Source organism: Podarcis melisellensis, assembly GCF_964234715.1.
Source record: "Podarcis melisellensis genome assembly, chromosome: 4".
Taxonomy (NCBI): Eukaryota; Metazoa; Chordata; class Lepidosauria; order Squamata; family Lacertidae; genus Podarcis; species Podarcis melisellensis.
The window spans coordinates 1,884,302-1,906,290 of NC_138531.1; the positions used below are offsets into that span (position 1 = coordinate 1,884,302).

General features: G+C 43.5%; 2 long non-coding RNA genes across 2 annotated transcripts in view; both read left to right on the forward strand.

The window, feature by feature from the left end:
- The window catches only part of LOC309367756, a 409,169-nt gene that overhangs the window by 164,310 nt on the left and 222,870 nt on the right, over positions 1 to 21,989 (forward strand). The window lies entirely within an intron of this gene.
- Positions 822 to 2,263, forward strand: LOC309368898. The gene is made up of 2 exons (XR_014167957.1): positions 822 to 1,541; positions 1,614 to 2,263. It is a non-coding gene; the product is annotated as an uncharacterized lncRNA (long non-coding RNA).

Consider the following 21,989-nt stretch of genomic DNA (forward strand, 5'->3'; position numbering starts at 1 on the left):
CCCGCAGCACCGTGTCTGCACACGCACAGGTCACGATTTGGTCCTCCTACGCATGCGTGAGAGCCAAAACCCAGAAGTAACCCGTTCCGGTACTTCCAGGTTTGGCGTGGTGCGCAACCCAAAAACACATAAACTGAAGTGTCTGTAACCCGAGATACCACTATATTGGATTTTAATTGATTTTATTTATGTGCTGTTGTTTAATTAATTAATTAAACTTATTTTCATATATCAATCAATCAATTTATTACAGTCAATAGACCAAAAATAAAAGGCATAGAGTACACAAGATTCTCAGAGCAAAGCAGATTGCAAAGTGTAGTGTAAGAGCAATCCTATAAAGCTACAATAATTTCAAGTTCATCACTGAAGTTGGTCCTTGCAGTTGCAACTGGTGAGCTGGTCATTTGCTGTCATTGCTACTGACAGAAATTAAGGAACTACCAGTGATATATTGGGGTTTAACATAAAATTTCACTGACCTTCCTGGTCATTTAGTCAGCAAAAGGCCAACTGTCTCCTGCTGACCTCCAGCACAGAAGTGAAACAACAGGACTTCCAGGTTAGCGCGATCGGGTAATGGCGGATTCCCTCCGAGCTCCGGAGGGAATCGGCTCTACTGAAGACGGGTCTTGCCGCGGCAGCGATGCGGGGACCCTTAGAAACTGCAGGCGCTGAAGCCTGCGGACTTGGTGACTCGGCGGGCACCTTAAGCGCCCCCCGACCCACGAAGAGCCTTTTTAAAGGCTTTGGAGAGGGTACGGGGAGTGGCGTGGTGCTGTGAGTAGACCGCTACTTCAGTGGAGTGAAGCCATGGCCGAAGAGCGCTGACTTTTTTCCTTGAACATTTGGACTCAAAAAGAAATAACCCGTGAGTAGTACGAAATTTGGACTTGAAAATTTCTTTCTCTTTGAATTTGGCACGATCGGGGGAGTGTTAAAAAGGAAGTCCGCACCCCCTTTTTTGCAGACACTTAAAGCAAGAACCGGATAACTAAGGTGGAGAGACTACCTTTCTCTGTGTGAGATAAAAGTTATTAATTCCACAATTGACATTAGAAGTTTTGAGCTGGAGGTTAAGAACTGAATTTTAGAAGTTGATGTGCAACCCCCCCCCCCAGACCCGGGAGCGATCCGCGAGTGAGCCTGTTGAGGAGACAGAAGGAGTTTGACAGCTGTCAAACGAGCTGTCAAACGAACTGTTTAAGCTAGAAAAATCTGTTACTATTTTGCAGACCAGATGGGTTACATTTGATTTAAAGTTGTTGGAAACAATGAAGGAATAAGTAATAGTAATTGATTGCTGGAGAAGGATTACTAAGTAACAAGAATCCCTCTAGGGGGGATTCTGAGGCACTACAATGGCTGCAGATGGAAAATTACAGGCCGAGTTGGAAAAAATGTTCTTTCTTGTGGGAAAACTTCAGGACCAGAGCACAGCTATGGCTACAATGATTGTGACCTTGAATTCTAAAGTAAGCAATCCTGTTGCCTGTGCTAAGGACTTGACAAAAGAAAACTCTGCAGCTGAACCAGAAGACGTGACAAAAGAAAACTCTGCAGCTGAACCAGAAGACGTGACAAAAGAAAACTCTGCAGCTGAACCAGAAGAGATATTTTCAGAGTCAGAGGAGAGGGAAGGAGGAGCGGAGATATTTCAGGAGGAAAAGGCCAACCAAAAACCTACAAATGGGGAATACAAAGAAAATAAGATATGGATAATGAGAATCTGGTTGAAAAGCAAGGATGAAGAAGAGAGATATCCCCTTATGGGGAGATTGAAAGAACTATGGAGTACAAATTTGTGCAAGATGAAAGAGGGAGCCCTTGGGACATTCGGATTATTTGGACTTAAAAGAAGTAAGAAACAGGATCGGGGCTCCGCTTTCGAATATGGAGGGCTGGTTGGAAGAAACATTGATCTTATTGGGATAGAGCTCCTTCGAGACTTGGTGGCCAGCATAAAAGATTACCAACAAAACCGACGAAGAGGGACTGATAGAGATTTGAAGGCCTCGGACGTGAGAAATCCAGGCTAAGAACTGATATTATGGACACCTCTTTGGGGGATCGAAACCTGGAAAGAGGGGGGGTGAGAGTTCTTTTATAAGGTTATGATTTTTATGTCTAGTTATTATGTTTAGTAATTAATATGATAATTGAGAAATTGTTGGAAGGGAATTTAGGTCGACCTTTGGAAAGGATGTAATGATTATAATGGATCTGTATAAGTTAAAATTGGATAATTAAGAAGAACTAAGTTTTTTAAAAAATGATACTAATATTGTAAAGAAAAGAGATAAGAACTTGCTGAACTAACTACTGGAACTAGGATGCATGAAGAGGGGATGCGGGGAAGTCAGAGAATGTGGTTATGAAAGTAAGAATTTGAAATTGTACATGTCTGTCTGTGTCTCTGTGTGTTTGTTATGTCTATATAAAGTGTGAAAAATCAATTAAAAAAATTTATTAAAAAAACAGAAGTGAAACAACAGAAGGATTCCACCTCCGAATCATTTTGTGGTTTTACCCTTAAGAAAAGAGGGTTGCCAGCCTTCTTGCCCCCATGCACTTGAGAGGGAGGAACATGAGATTTGGTGAGGAAAAAAGCTCTGCAATATTTAACATGTTGTAGATTTCTAAAGTAGGCAGCAAACTGGAATAGATGGTCACATGTAGGAAGAGCAAGCTGACTTTCCTTTGGCTTTGTCTTCTTAATGGGAATTTCTCACCTTTAACAATTAATTAGAATGTCTTGTGCACAATTGGTACCTTAAAAACCAAGTAAATATTGCCAAATCTCCCAGTCATCCCATTTCTTTCTAATGTGCTTTAGAATTGTTTATTTATTGCTTTCATATCCCACCTTTTTCTCCAAGGAGCTTCCTGGTCTTCATATATTTCCCACAAGGACCCTGTGAGGTAGGTCAGACTGAGAGGCAGGGATTGGCCCCCAGGGCCACCCAGGGGGGATTCAAACCCTCTTCTCCCTGACACCAACTACCAAATCACACTGCAACATCCCATTTCTATTTAAATGGTATATTTCAGAACTCCATAAATGCAAATATAATTAAAGTATCTGAGGAATTATTCTTTTTGCAAAAGCAGGAAAGTGTTTCTGTAATTCCTCTTGATTTTGCTTAACATTTCGGACAAATTTAACCATAAGTCAATCCCTCCTTCTCTTCTCTTCCTCATTTTGTAGGGTGATCTGCATTTTGAATGAGCTGACAGACTGGATACGTTTGATCAGAGTTTAACACACATCCTTCTTATCTGAAATAATGTGAAAAATGTTATTTGGATTATAATCAAAGCTTTCATTTGTACAGCCTATGGCTGTCAGTGTCATAAATATGCACAGATCTCTGCCACAGCAAGACTTTTCCAAGAGCATTTCATGGTACTTTTCATTCATAGGAACCAGATTGGATTTGTTTTAGGGCATAATATACTTCTCCCTCACCCTCTTTTTTTTTTTTTTTTGGCTATGATACAGGATTAAAAATGTGCTTTTAAGAAACTTGCTCTCGTTGCATGACTGTCCTCATCTCGTAAAGCCCCAAGTTTTATTAACTGTCTAAATAGCCTGTTATCATTATTGTTTATGCACTGAGCAACCCATGGCATCCTGCTTACTGTATCTACCTTCCCTTGCTCTATCTCCCAGCTGATGCATTTGCCCTCAGTTAGTAGTGTGAATTTTTCTAGCAGATAATGACAGTGTTTCGCATTCGTAGCCACAAGCCAAGTTACATGCCACAGAATACAAATGTGCGAGAGGTGGTGGTTTCATTATCTTAGGGTCAGTAGAATTTCAAGAGCTCTGAAATTACCTCTATCAGTGATGCAAGTGTCAACTTAGTTTTAATAAATCTTTCGAAACAGCCACAAGTTACTTCTAGGACATCTTCTTTCTGGAAATACATCATTCAGCTGCCAAAACTCACTATCAGTTGGGAGCAAATAGAATTTTGTCTTTTAAATGCAAAACCCCACTTTGGCTTCAGCACACCATCCCACTGTGATAGCTAGAAGTGTGATTAACTTGGGTGTTTAGCTGATACCAATCCCAATATATGCGCTTCCACTTAAATAGAAGCAAGTTTTGGGGAAATTGGCTCTTGCACAGAATATGCAGAGGATATACTGCCTTTGCCACTCCTCAGATTAACTCTGGCATTTGAACTTTAGATGCCATAAATGTTGTGAAAATAGTTGGGGGGGGGTATATGAACTAACGGGGGACCCGGGATGTGTAATTGCAGCTAGTTGTGCAGTAAAGTGCAAGTGACGGATTTTCATTTCTAACACGCTGATCCTAAACACATTACTTGGAAGTTAATCCTATTAAAATCAATAGTACTTAATCCCAAATAAATTTGCTTATAATATGCAGGTAAGAATGCCGGTAAAATGACTTTGCGGAATGCAGAACTTCATGCAATAATACTTTCCTAGCCTAATGCATTACAGACACTGAGTGCTATAACAGCAGCTCAAGACTTATTGATTGATTTGGTTTATTTCTATGCTGTCTTTCCATAGTGAGTTGTGTCAAAGGAAATTAACAATGAATTTCCACTTACTATCCAAATACAAAGTGTTCAATGGGGGGGATCCCTTTACAAAAACATATCAGTAAATTCAAATATAACAAAGTCCAGCAATTTAGCAAACATAGAATAAATTGAATATCACAAAAGAAATAGTCTAGACTTAAATGCATGAGTATAGTGCAAAAATAACATTAACAGATCATAAAGTTCCTTGTGTTGGTCTTGCTGCACTCCAAGGAGACTCAGACCCTTGGCTGTTTAAGTTGCCCATTTTACTTGAGTGTGAAGTGAGGGGCAGATGCACCCCCACCACACACCCCTACCCCCCACTTCTGTCACACTGCTCACATCCAGTTTATAGCCTTCCATGAGTTCAAGAGTCATGAACTGGGGTGAGTCATCTCCTCTACTCTTGGAGGCTCCCTGCACAATCAGACCTCGAAATCATGAGCAGAGGAGGCTCCTTGCTTCAGATCTTCACCCTTAAACATGTGGAGAGCTGTCAACAGAGTGATGTGCTGGGGGCCGGGGGGAAGGGGGCAGTGCACTCCCCACTCAATTGAAATGTGCTTTAGTTGAGAGTCCTACATTGGAAGGGATTGTACAAGATGAGCCTCAGGGTGTCTCCCAGCTCTACCGTTCTATGATTATCTTAAAATGAGCAGCTATAGAGTGCTCTAGTGAAACATGTGTTCTAAGATGTTCAACACTCAGGGCAGGACTATTGCTCATGCAGTTACACTATGAACTGCCCCGAGATCTTGCACACAATCAGCATGCACACTCCTGCGGACATGCACACAGAGAACAGGGCCAAAGGGGGGCGGGGGAAGAACAGGGGAAAATTGAGTAGAACATATTCTGCATCCTCATTCCTTTATGAGATGCATTTCTCCAGCATTGCCAACCCATGGTGGGAAGATGGGCTGGGCCAATGTGAAGTGCAGTGATGTCAGAACTACATGCATATTGATAAAGCCCCACATGATGGGGCTGTTGCAACATTTTCTTACAGAAACCCATGTTTTGGCACACACATTCAGCCATGAGAGAAAAATCATATTACACATCAAAGCTTAAAAAGAAGAGACCTCCCAGTTTGAACTTTCCATTTTCACAGTCTGATTGAAATCTGCACATGTCAGTTCAAATCTTTCCAAGCGGCTGTAAGAGAATAATTTCCCACTTTGCTGTTGCAGCAGTTGTCATAGACTGCAGCAATGTAGATCAGAAAGTGTGAGTAGACAAGTCACTGCAGACAGTAGCCAGAGAGGTTTCTGTGTTGACACATCCCAGACTCAGGTCCCGTTGACAAACCAAACTATGCATTCCATGCCATTGCATGAAAGGAAGCCCTGAAAAGCTATGTGTGTGTGTCTCAGACACACATGTGGGAGATTATTGTCTATGGAGAAATCGTGAGAGGAGATGTGTGATCCTTACACACACACAGCCAATTTTCTGTTGCCACTCCTCACCAGGTGCTGTTTCAGCTTGCAGGGTTCCAGTTGCATGTCTGCCATTTCCACAAATGTAGAAAGCCACAAGAGGGAAAGAGGTTGGAGAGAAAGGTGCTGCAGAGGAAAAATTGATTGCAGAGAGGGTTAAGCACAGCCTCCCTTTGCCATTTCTGTGCTGAAACTCCGTCTTTCCCAACACTGCTTTTTGGGGGGCGGGGGAGTCCTCGGGGTTTTTCTACATGTGACTGTGTATTGCATTTCTCCTGAAAGCCCAAATCAAGTACAATATACAAACACAGAATTATGATAGGCAAGGTCAAAGTTTAAAGAGATGATCTACTCTAAGGAAACAATTGGGTGAGATAAGAGACAGTAGCTCATCTTGCTCAGTCTACAAACTAGCTCATGTTTACAAGCAAGAGCCTTTTCCTTCTTGCTACTTGAGATCCTTTTAGCTGAAGATCCAGGTAAAATGAACTCCAGAAGGATATAAAGGCAGGTTTGCACTACAATTACTCCATGGTGGAGACTTGTGGGCTATAGATAACCCTGGTCCAAAATAAGTTTCCATGTAGATGGTTACAATGCCTAGATCAGGGGCCCTATAGCTCCTGCTCTGCCTATGGTGACTGGGGCAGATAAGGGTTGAAGTCTAACAACATCAGGGGAGCGGGAACAAGAGCCCCATCTCTGACTTGGCTCAACAAAGTGAACTACGTTAGTGAAACATTAAATCTTGTCATTAAAAAAAAAACCAGGCATATACTGTAAGTCAACATTGTTTTTCTGGTTGGATATTATTATTTTGAAAGTTTGGAGGAGAGTGTATTATACACAGGATAAGCTCAACATAGTAGTTCTGAATTTGGATTTTTCAGTTCCTCTCTTATATGATTTGCACTACGTGAAGGCCAAAAGTATATAGATGCAATAGCTGCTTGGTGTTTCACTTCAGAAATTTGTGCTGGTGTTTTCTCCTGTAAATTCAACTTCCTATGAGGATAATTTACATTTCCTTAAAAAAGTTTATTTTATTGTCTTGCAGATATTAACAAAGCAAACAAGGGCCCCTTTCTCCCAAGAAGAGTACAGGCAGCTCCCCATATACCTGGGGGTTGGGTTCTGAGGCACTGCCTGCGCCAGTGGGACATGCCTAAGCCCCCTTACTGTGCCCAAAACAAGGTGTGCACCGGTGGTTCTGCACATGCCGATCATGCAGAAATGGGGAGTTGCCTGTACATCACTGAATCTTAAAACAGAGCAATACAAGCCCTGTTGCCCATCAAGCAAAGTGGTTCCTCCTTAAGTCTCCAGAAAATTTACATTGACATTTTACATTAAGATGGATTTCACTTTCTTTAATCTACCATTTTAAAGATGCAATTTATATTTTTGAATTCAGACACCGCCAGGCCAACAGTATACTGTAAGTCCAATGGGACTTACCCCTAAGAAAATGTGCACAGAATTGCAGCATTAAGTCTGTGAATTAATGTTGATTGTCTCCTCTTGCCATGTGAATGGCAGAGAACTGCTGGAGCAGAGTAATTCTCATGCACTACAGGAGGTCTGGTCTTATCCAAATCCCAACGGTACTTGAGTGAATCGATGAAATGACCAGGAAAGCCTAATTAAAGCTGTTCAGCTCAAATGTATTGATGTATTACATCTATTATGGCTTGGTTCAATAGGTCCACCCTGTGAGTGCTGCCACAGCCTGTAAAGCAAACTAAACAGGCTGAATAAATAATGCCGAACGGAAAAGAGTTGCCCGTGAAATCAAGGTGCAGAACAGTGAAATGCAACAGGGTGACCCGTGAACTTATTATCACATAGTTCTATATAGATAATTACATTGTTTGTTGTTTTATCGGGTGGGAGGGATGCAAATGCCAAGATTAAAAATTAATAGCTGCTTTGTATAACCAAGTGACTGCTCTCCTACGCTCAGCCATCTTTTGCTGTACTGGAAGTGTGATTTTTACCACTTCAAACCACTTTGTTCCATTCCAACATGTAGTGGATGACCTACAGCTAACAGTGATGGATAATGTTTCATGTGGCAATCTCTAAAGGCCTTCAAGATATTTGGGCTCCCCTGGCTAGACAGAAAACATTGAAAACGGATTGGCATTGCCATTGGAAACCTCAAGCATCAGAAGGCAAGTCATATGAGTCAGCACTTAAGCATAGTCTTCTATATGAAAGTGCCCAGCATTGCTTGGGTACTCCAAGAAACAAAGAAATATTAAGATTTTAAAATGGAACAGGTGCATGTTAGTTTCTGTTTGCCACTGAGCAGTGCTTTGGCGTCACAGGACTCTGTTTACATTCCACACATTCCATACTGTTGGAAGTCTCACGGGAGATGGGAGACAGATTTGACGTACTGTTTTCCTGTTCCTTTGTTTCAGTTGCTCTCTGTTTTCACAGAGAGAGAGGATGTGTTTTTCTTTGCTGCCTGCATAACTTAGTAATAGAACTCATAGCAATGTAGCCCAAACCTCTCATCTCTTTCCTGTGCTGGAAACTCTGCTGAAATGTGCCTGAGGCCTCATCAAAGGCTCAGGTCGTTAATTATCATCGGAGGCGATTCCGAAGGACTCGGCCGGAGGAAAATGAGCTTTATCAGCTTGGCTGAGCGGACATCCCGACAGTCCATGCAGTCAAAGTGTGGTGCGGGGGTGTTTGAAAGCCATCTTGCAAACATCCCTAGGCCATCTTTTGCAGAATTAGGAGTTATCCAGCAGAGTTAGTTAAATTCATGACTTGGTTGTATATCCAGAAGCTGATGCAGTCATTTTTCTAGAGTGAAGAAACCTCCTATAGGTCCCAGGTATTTTGTCATCAGTTCAACACTGGAGATGTGGTGAATCACAAGTAATTTTCAACCTGGCTGGGCCTCTGGCATTATGCCACTAGAACACAAGTGAGAACTTCATGCTACGCTTCTTTGAAAGCCATCCGGCTGAGATCCTTGTTCCACAGGCAGGGGTGACTTCTCCATGTGACAAACTTCCAGCAGAACCTTTGCTTGACTGCAGCGCCGGCCCAGGATCTGTTCTAGAAAACATTTTGTCATTAGCTGTGGAAAAACCATAAATAATCAGCTCTGATCATAAGTGGGACAAATTGACAAATTAATGCCCTGCAAACTTCACCTATCAGCTCACCTTGCTGCTGTGAAACATAAATGCCACATTACATTTTACAGGCAACTGTGAAATACACCCGCATCTGCAGTGGTAATCACATAATAAAGTGTGAAGGAGAGACACAAGGGGCAGCAACAATCAGTTACTCCTCCCTTTTATCTCACTTTCAAGCTTTCAGTATTTATTCCAGCAAATGCCACCATATATAGATTTCATGGCAGAGTAGTCATGATGAGACATGGAATGGTTATGATGAGAGCTGGTGAATTTAGAAAGGGCATTCCGCAATATTCTTGTAGAATGACACCCACCTGATTTAAATAAGGTGCACCCATGGACTAAATACATAGCTGTATAGATGCTTCTCACAGCCAGTATAGTATGTACAGGGTGGTATTCACGTACAGTGGTCTCTTTCAGGACCACAGATTGTTGGTGTGCGAACACAGCTCACGTATGGGCTGGCTTGAGAGATTGGTGGATTTTGAATGTCACACTGTGTGGAACACAAATAAGGCCAATGGCAAAGAGTTAGCCAGCATTAAATCACATCGTTCAAAGTTGGCATTAACTATCTGTTAGCAAAAAGACAATCTTCACATACTTGGCTGGGTTTCAGGCCTGATGAGCCCAACAGCTCTTTCCTGGTAGGGCTTACTCCATGAATCAGTTGCTGAGACCTCTGTGTGTCTTCTTTTCTTTTTACTGCTCTTTCTAAACATGGCGACACCTGTGAATTTCATTATCCCATTAACTTGCTTTTTACGGCTGTTGCCAGATAATTAATGCAGTTGTTAAGTTGAATCTAAACTAACACTTATCCCTACTGTAAAACATAAACTCAAGTTTATTAAAACATAAACTCAAGTTTATTATAAACTCCATTTATGTTTAGCTTTTTCTGTTCACCCAATGGAAGTTTTCTGAAAGATTCTGCATATTTTGTAAGTAATGCATTATTCAACAGACAGAAAAACCTTATCAGCATCTGTTTGTTTGTTTGTTTGTTTGTTTTAATGTTGTTTGTGGCCAGAAAATGACAATGAAAGCTTCATGAAAGAAGGTTAGTAATAGACATGGAAGACTGAAAATAAGTGTTGATTAAACTGTATATGCAAAGAGATTTTAGTCATTCTGTAGCGCTGAGTATATTTTGTTATGCTGTTTAAACAAATACTTAAAAAAAAAACCCACTGATGTATTTTGCCTTCCACATAAGGCCTTCTCCATGGGTGCACCAAACCCGTGGAGGAGAATCATACCACATGTGTCTGCTGGCCCCATCCCCAACCTCTACATTATTCCCAACCCCAAATATGATGACCCTTAGATCTAAAGTAGATGAGCAGTTGTTGCATGGTTCCACCATTTTGTAGTGCAGATCACGAATCATATGATGGAATGGTCTCTCCCACATAAAAATACACTTAACACAGAAAAATAAATAACCTAGAACTTCCTCCTTCATTGGTTAGCTTTGTACATGGGGGAAACTTGCAGGCAATCTCCCACCTGCAGTAAAATACAAATGGTACAGCCCCCAAAGAGATATATCATATGAGCTTCCTATTTCATGGAGTTAGGCCCTGAGACATTCACCCCACAGACAAAGCATTTGGCTGTCATGGACTGGCTGGACGCAGAGGAACTGTGGGAGGAACCAACTGGTGAACCCTCAAGTAAAGAAGACTCAGAGCCTAGGGACTGGTGGCGGGATGATGATGAATGGTCAGAGGGAGAAGACTGGGAGGAGGTAACAGAAGTTGAAAAGGGAAAGGGTTGGTGAACTGGGAGAGTGTAGCAGAGAGAAGTCCAGAAGCAGAGGCAGAAGCAGAAACAGGAGAAGAAACAGGAAGAGACATATATACAAAAAAAAGAAAAAAAGGTGGGGAACAATATCCAGCAAATTGACAAGTACAGGATTCATTTAGTATTATGGGCCTGGTAAACACTTTTGACAGAATGAGGAGGTAAAATGCTCAGGTGGTAAAATGGACTTTGAGTAGAGGGTGCGAATTCTGTCTGTTCCCAGTCATTAAAAGCTCCTTATAGAAAGAAGCTCAGCACAGGAGACAAATAACTGGGCTGCAACCATTCTTTCTGATGTCTCAGTAGTATTTTAAAAATATACATCAGGAGGCTTAGTTTGGTCAGAATCAAGCATATACTTTCAGAGTCAACACTAAATACATTACTTCTGGTCAATGACCCACCATCGCCGCTAGAGGGCCGTGAAAATTTGTGTCCGGGGCTTTTTAGACTCATCTGGCCAGGTACCATATTTTTCGCTCCATAGGATGCACTTTTCCTCCCCTAAAAAGTAAGGGGAAATGTCTGTGTGTCTTATGTAGAGAAGCCAGCAAGAGCCGCTGCTCCTGACACGCTCTGCGCAGCTCTCCCGGCTCATTGTAAAGCCAGCAAGAGCCGCTGCTGCTGAGCTGAGCTGGGGAGGAGGGAGGGAAGGGGATTTTGTCCGTCCCTCCCTCTTCCGTGGCTCCCTTTGAAGCAGCAAAGTGGGAGGGGAGCCCCTTACACTCGTATAAGCAGCTCCTCTCCCACTTTCCTGCTTCAAAGCAACCACAGAGGAGGGAAGGAATGGGACCACGGATCCTCCGCTACTCGAGGCTGCAGTGGATTCCATCCTCCCGGGCTCCCTTTGAAACAGCAAAGCGGGAGGGGAGCCCCTTACACTCGTGTAAGCAGCTCCTCTCCCACTTTCCTGCTTCAAAGCAACCACAGAGGAGGGAAGGAATGGGACCACGGATCCTCCGCTACTCGAGGCTGCAGTGGATTCCATCCTCCCGGGCTCCCTTTGAAACAGCAAAGCGGGAGGGGAGCCCCTTACACTCGTGTAAGCAGCTCCTCTCCCACTTTCCTGCTTCAAAGCAACCACAGAGGAGGGAAGGAATGGGACCACGGATCCTCCGCTACTCGAGGCTGCAGTGGATTCCATCCTCCCGGGCTCCCTTTGAAACAGCAAAGCGGGAGGGGTGCCCCTTACACTCGTGTAAGCAGCTCCTCTCCCACTTTCCTGCTTCAAAGCAGCCACAGAGGAGAGAAGGAAGGGGATCCATGCATTGGATTCCCTCCTCCAGGGCTCCCTTAGAAGCAGCAAAGTGGGAGGGGAGCAGCTTATACTCGCCTCCCCAGATTTCCACTGAGATGGCCAGGCTAATATTGATGGCCATAAGAGCTGGAAACTTGCATGGGCTGTTTATTTAAAGACGAAAACATGCACACACATGAAAGAAATCCTCCCAGGTTCCTGGACACAACCCACGCTTGATATTCACACAAGTTACATGGATGGCATTGGCAACTGGAGGAGCAGCCTGGTTAAAGAGCAAGTCCTGGTTTCAAGCTGAAGATCAGCTCTTTCGTGGTGGCCTCAAACAATCCTTTGGCTGCAACGGGAATCCCTCCCTCCCTTAATTCAGGATGCTACAGTCTACAGATGCTGTGGCTGGCTGCCCTTTCCCCTGAGCTGTAAAAGCACCTTCAATAGGGTGATGGGAGGTGCCACAGTCGTCTTCCAGATGTGCAAAGAACCACCTTTGCCACACTAAACGAGACAGCAAGCCTCACACTCAGATCTGAAGCATAAATGGGAACCACCCTTAGAAGGAGTCGGACCCACTTCTCCATCTAGCTTAGTAATGGCAACACTGACTGGCAGCAGTTTGCCAGAGTTTCAGGCCTGGAGAAGCCGGGGGTTGAGCGTGTGGTGTTCTGCATGCAAAGCCACTGAGGTTACAGCTGTTCCCTTTAAAAACAAACTAAAATTGTAGTCCTCATGATTCTGAAGAAAGGGCTAATTTAAACAGGAGCAGAGGGACCTTCCCTGTACCACGTCACGACCCCTGAGCCCATTTAGCTCAGTTTTGTCTGATGGGCAGAGGCTCACCAGGGTTTCAGGAGACCCACCCTCAGCCGTACCCGGAGAAGCTTTCAAAGACTGAACTTGGGATCTTCTCCATGCTCTCCCCATTGAGCTATGATGGCTCCCTCCCCTCCTCCTCTGCAGGAGGCCTATCTCGGCCTGTTATTATAATGTATAAATGTCAAGGGCTTTGAGAGTCAGGCTCAGCATTATTAACTGGACTTAGATAAGCCATGGTTCCCCTTCCTTCCCTCCTCTGAGGCTCCCTTTAAAGCAGCAAAGCGGACAGGAGCCGCCCGCTTTGCTGCTGTAAATAGTTTAGTACAACATTTGATTCAGAATATTTTTTTTGTGTGTTTTCCTCCTCTAAAAACTATGTCAGGTGCGCCTTATGTAGCAAAAGATACGGTAATATCTGAAACTCAAGGGGCACATTGGTTGCCAAATGTGAAATATATTGGCCTTATTTCCAGCTCCCCTATGCCACTACTCGGTCTCCGCATGCCAACAGACTGAGGTGACAGATTGCTGAGGTAGCAGAAGGGACCAAACCTTTGAAAGGGCTTTTCTCTTGCTCAGAAATAGAAGGACTTTCAGGATTTGAGTGCTGAACTGTCATGAAGCTATAAAGAACAGATAAGACATGAAAGAAAAATATTAAAAGGAGCTGAAAAAACACACAAAATATTTTATGCCATGTGGCAGAAATGTATTGTACATACCAGTGACACACGACTGAAAAATGCTCTGCCAGCTGCATCATTACAAATTTGATCTTCTTGATTCTGTATTCCTCAATCATTCCCTTGACCATCTGTGTGGACATATTGAAGTATCCAGGGATTCTCCTGAACTGCACATAAGTTGTTGAATTACAGTATTGCAGAGGGGAAATTGAGGGGGGAAAGTTAACATAATTCTCATCTGGGTACTGACATGGCAGGAGGGGATCTGGGGAAGGTTGTTGGTTTTAATATTTGTTTATTTAAAAACTGATACAATTTTTTAAAAAAGACAAAAAAGAGTTTGAGACTGAAATATGATTTCATAATTATTTTTAGAAAGTTTTGTGATGCATAAAAACTTTAACTGAAGAAATAATTTAGAATGCTTACACACATTCATCTGCATCTTCACCACAAATCTTCACCATATTTACCACAGAGCTAATGTCTTCTCAGGTATAAGAAAACACGGCAGTGCATTTGGTTCAGGAGTGTTGTTCATTACAAACCCTGCATGAGCAAATACTAACAGTAAAATCTAAATAAACAAGGACATATGTAAAGACTTGCACATTGGAAAAAAACTAATACGAATTATTAAGATGGCAAATATAAATGGTTAGGGATCAGCATTAAGAAACATGTTGGAAGTTACAGTTAATAACAAAATCAATGCTATTGATTTAGCTATTGAATCTATTGATTTAGATTCACTTGCATTAAGACTCAGACTATACATTGCATAGACTTCTATGATTCTGTTCTTTGTTGGGAGGGAGGGTGTGCATGTGTAGAGCTGGCCAAAGACATTTTGGCACCTGAGATGAACAAAATGCAGGGAAGAAGGAGTGAGTGAAGATCTACTTCATGAACAATGGGACAATGAAGCTCTATTTCAGAATCTGCTGCCCCTGTGGATCCTGCCACCTGAGGTGGTGCCATGTGTGTGTGTGTGTGTGTGTGTGTGTGTGTGTGTGTGTGTGTGTGTTCAAACCCAAAGAGAATGGACAGTTCTCCCAATGGAGGGATCTAGAAAGGAGAGTCTCCTGAGATCAGTGCTTTTAAACTTGATCATAGATGATTTAAAGTTAGGGGTAAGCACTGAGGTAGCCAAACCTGCTAAAGATACAGAATTATCCATGGTGGTTAAAGCAAAAAGACTGCCCAAAACTCCAAAATGCCTGACTGAGTAGACTCTTCTTATGCTCTTATATTTTTTATCAATATTGGTGCCAAAAATACATCCCTGTGCAGTTTAGTTGCCAAAGACCTTGTGTGAGAGACTGTCGCTAATTGAAAAACCTTTCTGGATTTGTCTTTCCAAAGGCCTCAGGTATGTTTCCTTTCTCATTACTGCAGGAGGCAAAAAGCCATTGGCTCTCTTTGTAGCCTCTTCTTTTCCAAAAATGAATGGTCAGGAATGAATAGCGAGTACTCAGAATTCTAGCCAGTAGCAGTACCAGCAACTGCCGAAATGGCCTTTTTGTGGTTCTGTTTTTACTGGAGGCAGCGAGTTTGGGTAGAATTCAGCTGCCAAACAATGCAAAATCCATTTGGTTCCACTACAATACAACGAGGCAGGGAAGAAATCAGCTGACAAAAGGCTGAACCATCTGTCAAAATAAGGAGGTCACTCCATCTTCCTTCGCTTATTTTGGAAAGAGAGAGAGAGAGGGTTTATTTTCTTTATGGATCCTTTAGACTTTTAAGCATATTTCTAGAACCACAGAATAGTCCTGTTAAATAATAATAATAATAATAATAATAATAATAATAATAATAATAATAATAATTTATTCTGCCCATCTGGCTGAGTTTCCCCAGCCACTCTGGGCAGCTCCCAATCAAGTGTTAAAAACAATACAGCATTAAATATTAAAAACTTCCCTAAACAGGGCTGCCTTCAGTTGTCTTTTAAAGATAAGATAGCTACTTATTTCCTTCACATCTGAAGGGAGGGCGTTCCGCAGGGTGGGCGCCACTACTCAGAAGGCCCTCTGTCTGGTTCCCTGTAACCTCACTTTTTGCAATAAGGGAACCCCCAGAAGGCCCTCGGCGCTGGATCTCAGTGTCCAGGCTGATCTCAGTGTCCAGTACTTCTGTCTTGTCAGGATTCAACCTCAATCTGTTGGCCACCATCCATGCTCACACAGGACCTTCATTGCCTTTACTGGTTCTGATTTAAAAGAGAGGTAGAGCTGGGTGTCATCTGCATACTGATGAACACCCAGCCCAAACCCCTGATGATCTCTCCCAGCAGCTTCATATAGATATTAAAAAGCATGGGGGAGAGGATGGAACCCTGAGGCACCCACAAGTGAGAGCCCAGGGGTCTGGACACTCATCCCCCAACACCACTTTCCGGACACAGCCCAGGAGGAAGGAGCGGAACCACTGTATAACAGTGCTTCCAGCTCCCAGCCCCTCTAGATGGATGTTATGGTCGATTGTATCAAAGGCCACTGAGAGATCCAGCAGAACTAGGAAACAGCTCTCACTTTTGTCCCTAGCCCTCCGGAGATCATCAACCAGCGCGACCAAGGCAGTTTCAGTCCCATGATGAGACCTGAGATCCAAATGGTCTGTATCCTCCAGGGAGTTGTTCAGCTACCACCCGCTCAATCACCTTGCCCAAGAATGGAAGATTTGAGACTGGGCAATAGTTAGCCATACTGGCTGGGTCTAAAGATGGTTTTTTAAGAAGTGGTTTAATGACCGCTTCTTTCAGCAGGTCTGGGAAGGCTCTGTAATGGCCTGGGAATCTGATTCAGAGGCTGAACCGGAGGAATCCCAGCCTGCACAGGAGTCCCCGCCTCCAGGGCCGGCTGAACTGGGGCAGGGCCTTGATTCTGAAGTGCCTGCACCTGTGCCGGATCCTCAGGAGCAGGCACCAGGTGAATCCACTCTGGCTCCAGAGGTGGTTGAGGACTCAGTGCCTACAGGTGAGTCTCCCCTGGGCCCAGTAACCCTTCAGCCTCTCCTGAACTGCAGAGGCTCAGGGCAGAGAGGCGAAGGGAACTGGTTTCTCCCAGGAGGAGTGCTCGCCTTAAGGCCAGGAGAGGCGGTTCTCCTGGGGGCCGGGACCGCCCCTGGCCTCAGAGAAGATAAAGGCCAGTCAGCCCGTTCCCAGGTTGCGGGAGTAACGTCATTGTTGAGTACCTGTTCCTGCCCGGACCCAGACCTGACCCTCCAGTGTTCCTGTCCCCGCTCGGCTTCCTGCTTCAGACCTCGCCCTGCTCCTTGTAAACTGTTTCCAGGCTTGTGACCCAGGACCGGACTTTGACTACGCCAACGGTAACCTTCCCCCTGGGACCAGCACAGGCTCCCTCACAGAGGGAAGCATTCACCACCCCACAGAGCCCACCGCCCAGCCCTTCCCGGCTTGCTTTTATCAGCCAGGATGGACAAGGATCAAGAAGACAGGTGGTTGGTTTCACTTGTCCAAGCAGCCTGTCCACATCCTCAGAGGTAACAGATTGGAATATATCCCATGTAACAAGACTAGACAGAACTCTAGCACTCTCCCGCACCGGCCCTGCTCCCACAGTGGAGTCTACCTCCTTCTGAATCTTAGTGACTTTATCTGCAAAAAACTTTGCAAAAGCATTGCAGGAGATCTTGGGGTCCCTATCTGGCCCCAGTGGTACAGGTGGTTCCGATAGATTGTGAACCACCTGAAAAAGTCTCCTGCTGCTGTTTTCTGCAGGTGCAATAGAGGCGGCAAAGAAGTTCCTCTTCGCCGTTGCCATCGCCTCTTGGTAGGCTCGACGTTGAGCTCTAACCCGTGTCCGGTCTGATTCAGAGTAAGTTTTCTGCCACCAGCGTTGTAGCCATCCCAACGATTGTTTCATCACCCTCAGCTCCAGGGAAAACCATGGGACTGTCCAGGCTCCATGCAATCGGAGAGGGAACTTCGGAGCCAAACAATCAATAGCCCTGGTTAACTCCGTATTCCAACAGGTCACCAGGGAATCAGCTGAAAGGCCATCAACATGGGATAAAACATCCCCAACCACTCTTTGGAAACCATTTGGATCCATTAAGTGGTGGGGCGGACCATCCGAATCGGTCCCACCCCCCTGCAGAGGGGAAAGGTCGCGGAGAAGTCCAGTTGTACCAGGAAGTGATCTGACCATGGCACTTCTTTTGTTTCACTTTTACTCAATGTCAGATCACCAATAGCCATAGAGGTGAACACCAGGTCTAAGGTATGTCTGCGGCTATGGGTTGGGCCAGACTTATTCAGGGACAGCCCCATGGAGGCCATGCTTTCCACGAAGTCCCAAGCAGTCCCTTGTAAGGTCGTGTCGGCATGGATGTTAAAATCCCCTAGGGCAACCAGCTAGGTGTCTCCAGGAGAACAACTGCCACAACCTGAAGCAGCTCAGGCAGGGAATCCTTGGCACAGCGGGGAGGTCGGTAGACCAAAAGGAATCCCGTACTGCCCCTATTGCCCAACTTCCAGAACATGCACTCAGAAAATTGGGTCTTCCCAATACAAACTAATTACTTCCTAAAAATCACTGCAACCCCCCCTCCCCAACCACATGACCTGGGTTGCTGTGCATAAGAGAAACCTGGTGGACAAGCAGTGGCAAGGACAGGCCCATCTGCTTCATCCAACCAGGTCTCTGTCACACATGCCAGGTCAAATCCTCCATCCACAATCAGGTCGTGGATGGCAGTGGTCTTATTCATCATTGACCTGGCATTGCACAGCAACACTTTCAGATCATGTGGGTTTCCCTTGCTGATTCCAGCATCCTTCCATTTAGGACCAGACCCGGAGGCAGGGATAGTCCTCAGACAATGACTAAACCTGCCTCCTCGGTAATGACATGGTCTGGTCTTAGCGTCGCTCCTCCTCCTGCCTGTGATCACTGAGATCGGGTGTCCTGATGCTTCTGCCCGTGTGGAACCTGCTCCAGCCATTCTGTTGGCTGGGACCCACTCCCTGGCAGCCCTGACCCTTTCCCCTTAAAAAGCAAAATACAAACTATACAATAGTCTAACAAAATAGTAAAAGTAAGAACAAAGCCAAAAACACTTATACTAAAATAAAACTAATCCCCACCCCAACTCAGCATTTATCCCAACACAACCCCCAATAAATAAATAAATAAATAAAAATAAATAAATAAAACCCACCATTCACAGTGCAACAAAGCAAAAACATTTTTAAAACATTTTAAAATATGTAAAACCATTTTCGACATTTGCTGCAGCAGTAGCAGCAGCATCAGTGTCGCAGGGCCTCACTGGAGCTTCTTAGAGCTGTTTTGGTGATTGTGTGCCCCGCCCCCTAGGCCCGGTGGAATTGGCCTGCAGGAGGGAGCAGCCTTCCCCAACACTCACGATGGCAGCAGCATAAGAACTAAAGTCCATGTAGTCCAGTGTTCTGTGGCCAGCAATGGCCAGCCAGACACTTGTTGGATAACTTGCAACTGAGGCTCAGAGGCAACAGCCAGGATAAAGTTATTTGAGGTATCCTGCCTCTGAATATGGAATAATAAGACAATTATTATTGTCTTTAATAGATGTTGATAGAACCCTAGAGGAATTTATCCAATCCTTTTGAAAAGGACCCTTAAGCAAACGGCCGCCAGCACAGCTTGGGGTGGTAGATTCCATGTTGTCATCCCCACATCTTGTGGCAGCAAATTCTGGAAGTTCATGCCTCTGTATCTGTAAGGCACCCTCTTTCCAGCTGTGCTCCTGGGAGGTGACCTCTCTCTCCTGGTAAGTCTGTAGCTGAAAGATACCATTCTTCAAGTAGCTTAGAAATCCTGAGTTAGCAGGATTAAATACATGGCTGATAGACTGTTAGGATGCTCACCAGCAGCCTTCTCCTTTCAGAGCTGCTGTGTGGGTGGGTACATCAGAAGTGCCCCTGGAGAAATCAAGGCTTTTGATCCAGCCCAAGACTTCCCCAAAGCAAGTTGGTGACTTTAAACTGTACACTATGGTGGAACATGGTTTGACTGGTTGTCCTTATCTCCTGCCTTTCTGCCAAGACACCCAAGGCCATTGTCAATTTTAAAATACTAAAACAATTAAATGATACAAAATGAAACAAGAAAGCTACATTTTAACATCATTTGAAAGTGAAATATAATTTCAGACGTTTTAGAAATTACAACTCTTGTTCAAGCGTTTTTTTAAATAGATCATAACACCATAGTTATTGTTCAGAACATCAGAATTTTATGTATTCATGTTAGATATGTTTCACTAAAGTTTCTAAATATGTTGCAAACTTTAAATTCTGTATCCTATGCAGATCTCTTTTATGCATGCAGAATCTGGGAAAAAAACCCATAAGACAGAAAATAAACTGCGTGTACCCATACAAATTGGTAGTTAAGAAATATTTGCATATCATGTTTTCTTCCCCTTCATAAAATAGCCAATTAGTTTGGGATACATTTTCATTATTTAATTGTAGTGGAAAATGAAATTCAATAAAGTTATTTCTGCTGGGCTCTTATTTTTTTATGGAGATGAATTGAGGAAACCAATATTGCCTTCAGGAAAGTCAGATGAATTGCACAGTGTGTTTAATGAACCCCCCTCCCTTTTTGTTAGCATAGGTTCTTACTGTCAAAGAATTTCTCAGGCTGCAAGAATGGTACTTCCATAATGGATTCCAGGACCCTGTTGCTAGTAATATGACCTATTTTCCATCAGTTTATAATAGGAATGTCTGTGTTTTATGTCTCCAGAGAATCAAGAATGTGTATAACCTGTTCTTTATTTTTTAAAAAGTTTCCTGTTCTTCCATCCTATGAAAAGCTATGAAACGGGAAACCCGGCATGGTGCCTCAGATATAGATTGGGCACCTGGGCCCTTAGTTTTATGTACACTGTTTAGGGATATTTATTTAATTATGTAACTTAAAGGGTGAAATTATTGCTACAGTTATGATTTCCTTATGCACTTCCACCTTTGAGAACACATCCACGTAGCAGGCAGCAGGAGGACACTTTTCACCCTTTCCACTCCCAGGTACCATCCTCTCAACTTGGAATGAAGTCCAGGAGTAGCTCCTGCCAGAGAATCAGTCCAAGGTGCCAGAGCACTAATTCCGGGGCCTCGTTGGCTCTCTTTGGCTTGCCATGCCAGTGGCACAATGTAGCCAGAGGGCAGAAGGCAGGTTTTTAAAAACCTGCAAATTAATCCATCCAGTTGTAGTTTTCTTGCAATGAATTCACTGTCACTTGCTTGCATCTTCTGAAGGCATGAGCTAAAATTATTTTTAACTTTATTTTTATTTATTTTGAAATTATTTTGTACCCCGTCCTTTCCACAAAGTGATCAATGTGCCATGCATGATGTTTCTTAAGAATGCTGTGGTAATAGGGCACGCTGAGTTTCCAGAGAAGTTCCATTAGTGTAGAATTGTCCACTTTCTGTTTGAAGGTATTGATTTACTTACCATAATGAGATATATGGACTCAACTGAACTGAACTGAATGTGGAAACTCTTATGCAAGCTGGCTGGCTTAAGAATGAGGGTGTTTATCTAAATGCACATCCCATTAAAAAAGGACAGCTTCTGCCTTCAGCTGCACATCACATTAAAACTAGAAGTACATTTGATTATGTTGTTAGTTCCTAAAATAAGGAACACGGCAGAATTTATGTGGAAAGGAGAGGGTAGAAAAATAGGAAAAATGCAGAAAAGAGGGCAGCTTCCACAGCTCATGTTGGCCTTCCAACAATTCCATCAGATGTGAGGCTGAGCAACTCCAGGTGTCATGGCTGAATCGCTATTGAACCTGGGTTTCCCACATCCAAATTAATTTCTTTAACCACCACACTGCACTTGCTCTTCATCTATATCTGTAATCTGTTTCACCTCTAATGTATGTTAGCAACTTCAATCAGGGGGAGAAAAGCTTCTAAACTAAAGGAAACTTCTGTAATTGCCTCAGTGCAGTGGCGAAGGAAAACCCACAAGATTAGACAGGGAGTTTGTGTTTGAGCAGCATGTTATGTATGCTTAAATTTAATCTGTTAATCTACAAAAGCCATTGTGTAAAATAGGAATACTACTTATTATAACAGTTTTAACAACAGCCGACAAAAATATTGTGAGGAGTGTTGATTGTGGAAGATATCCTAAAATAATATTAATTTCTCCTTCTTTTCAAATAAATCCTACTTTTGGAACTTGTTGTTGCTGTTTAGTCGTTTAGTCGTGTCC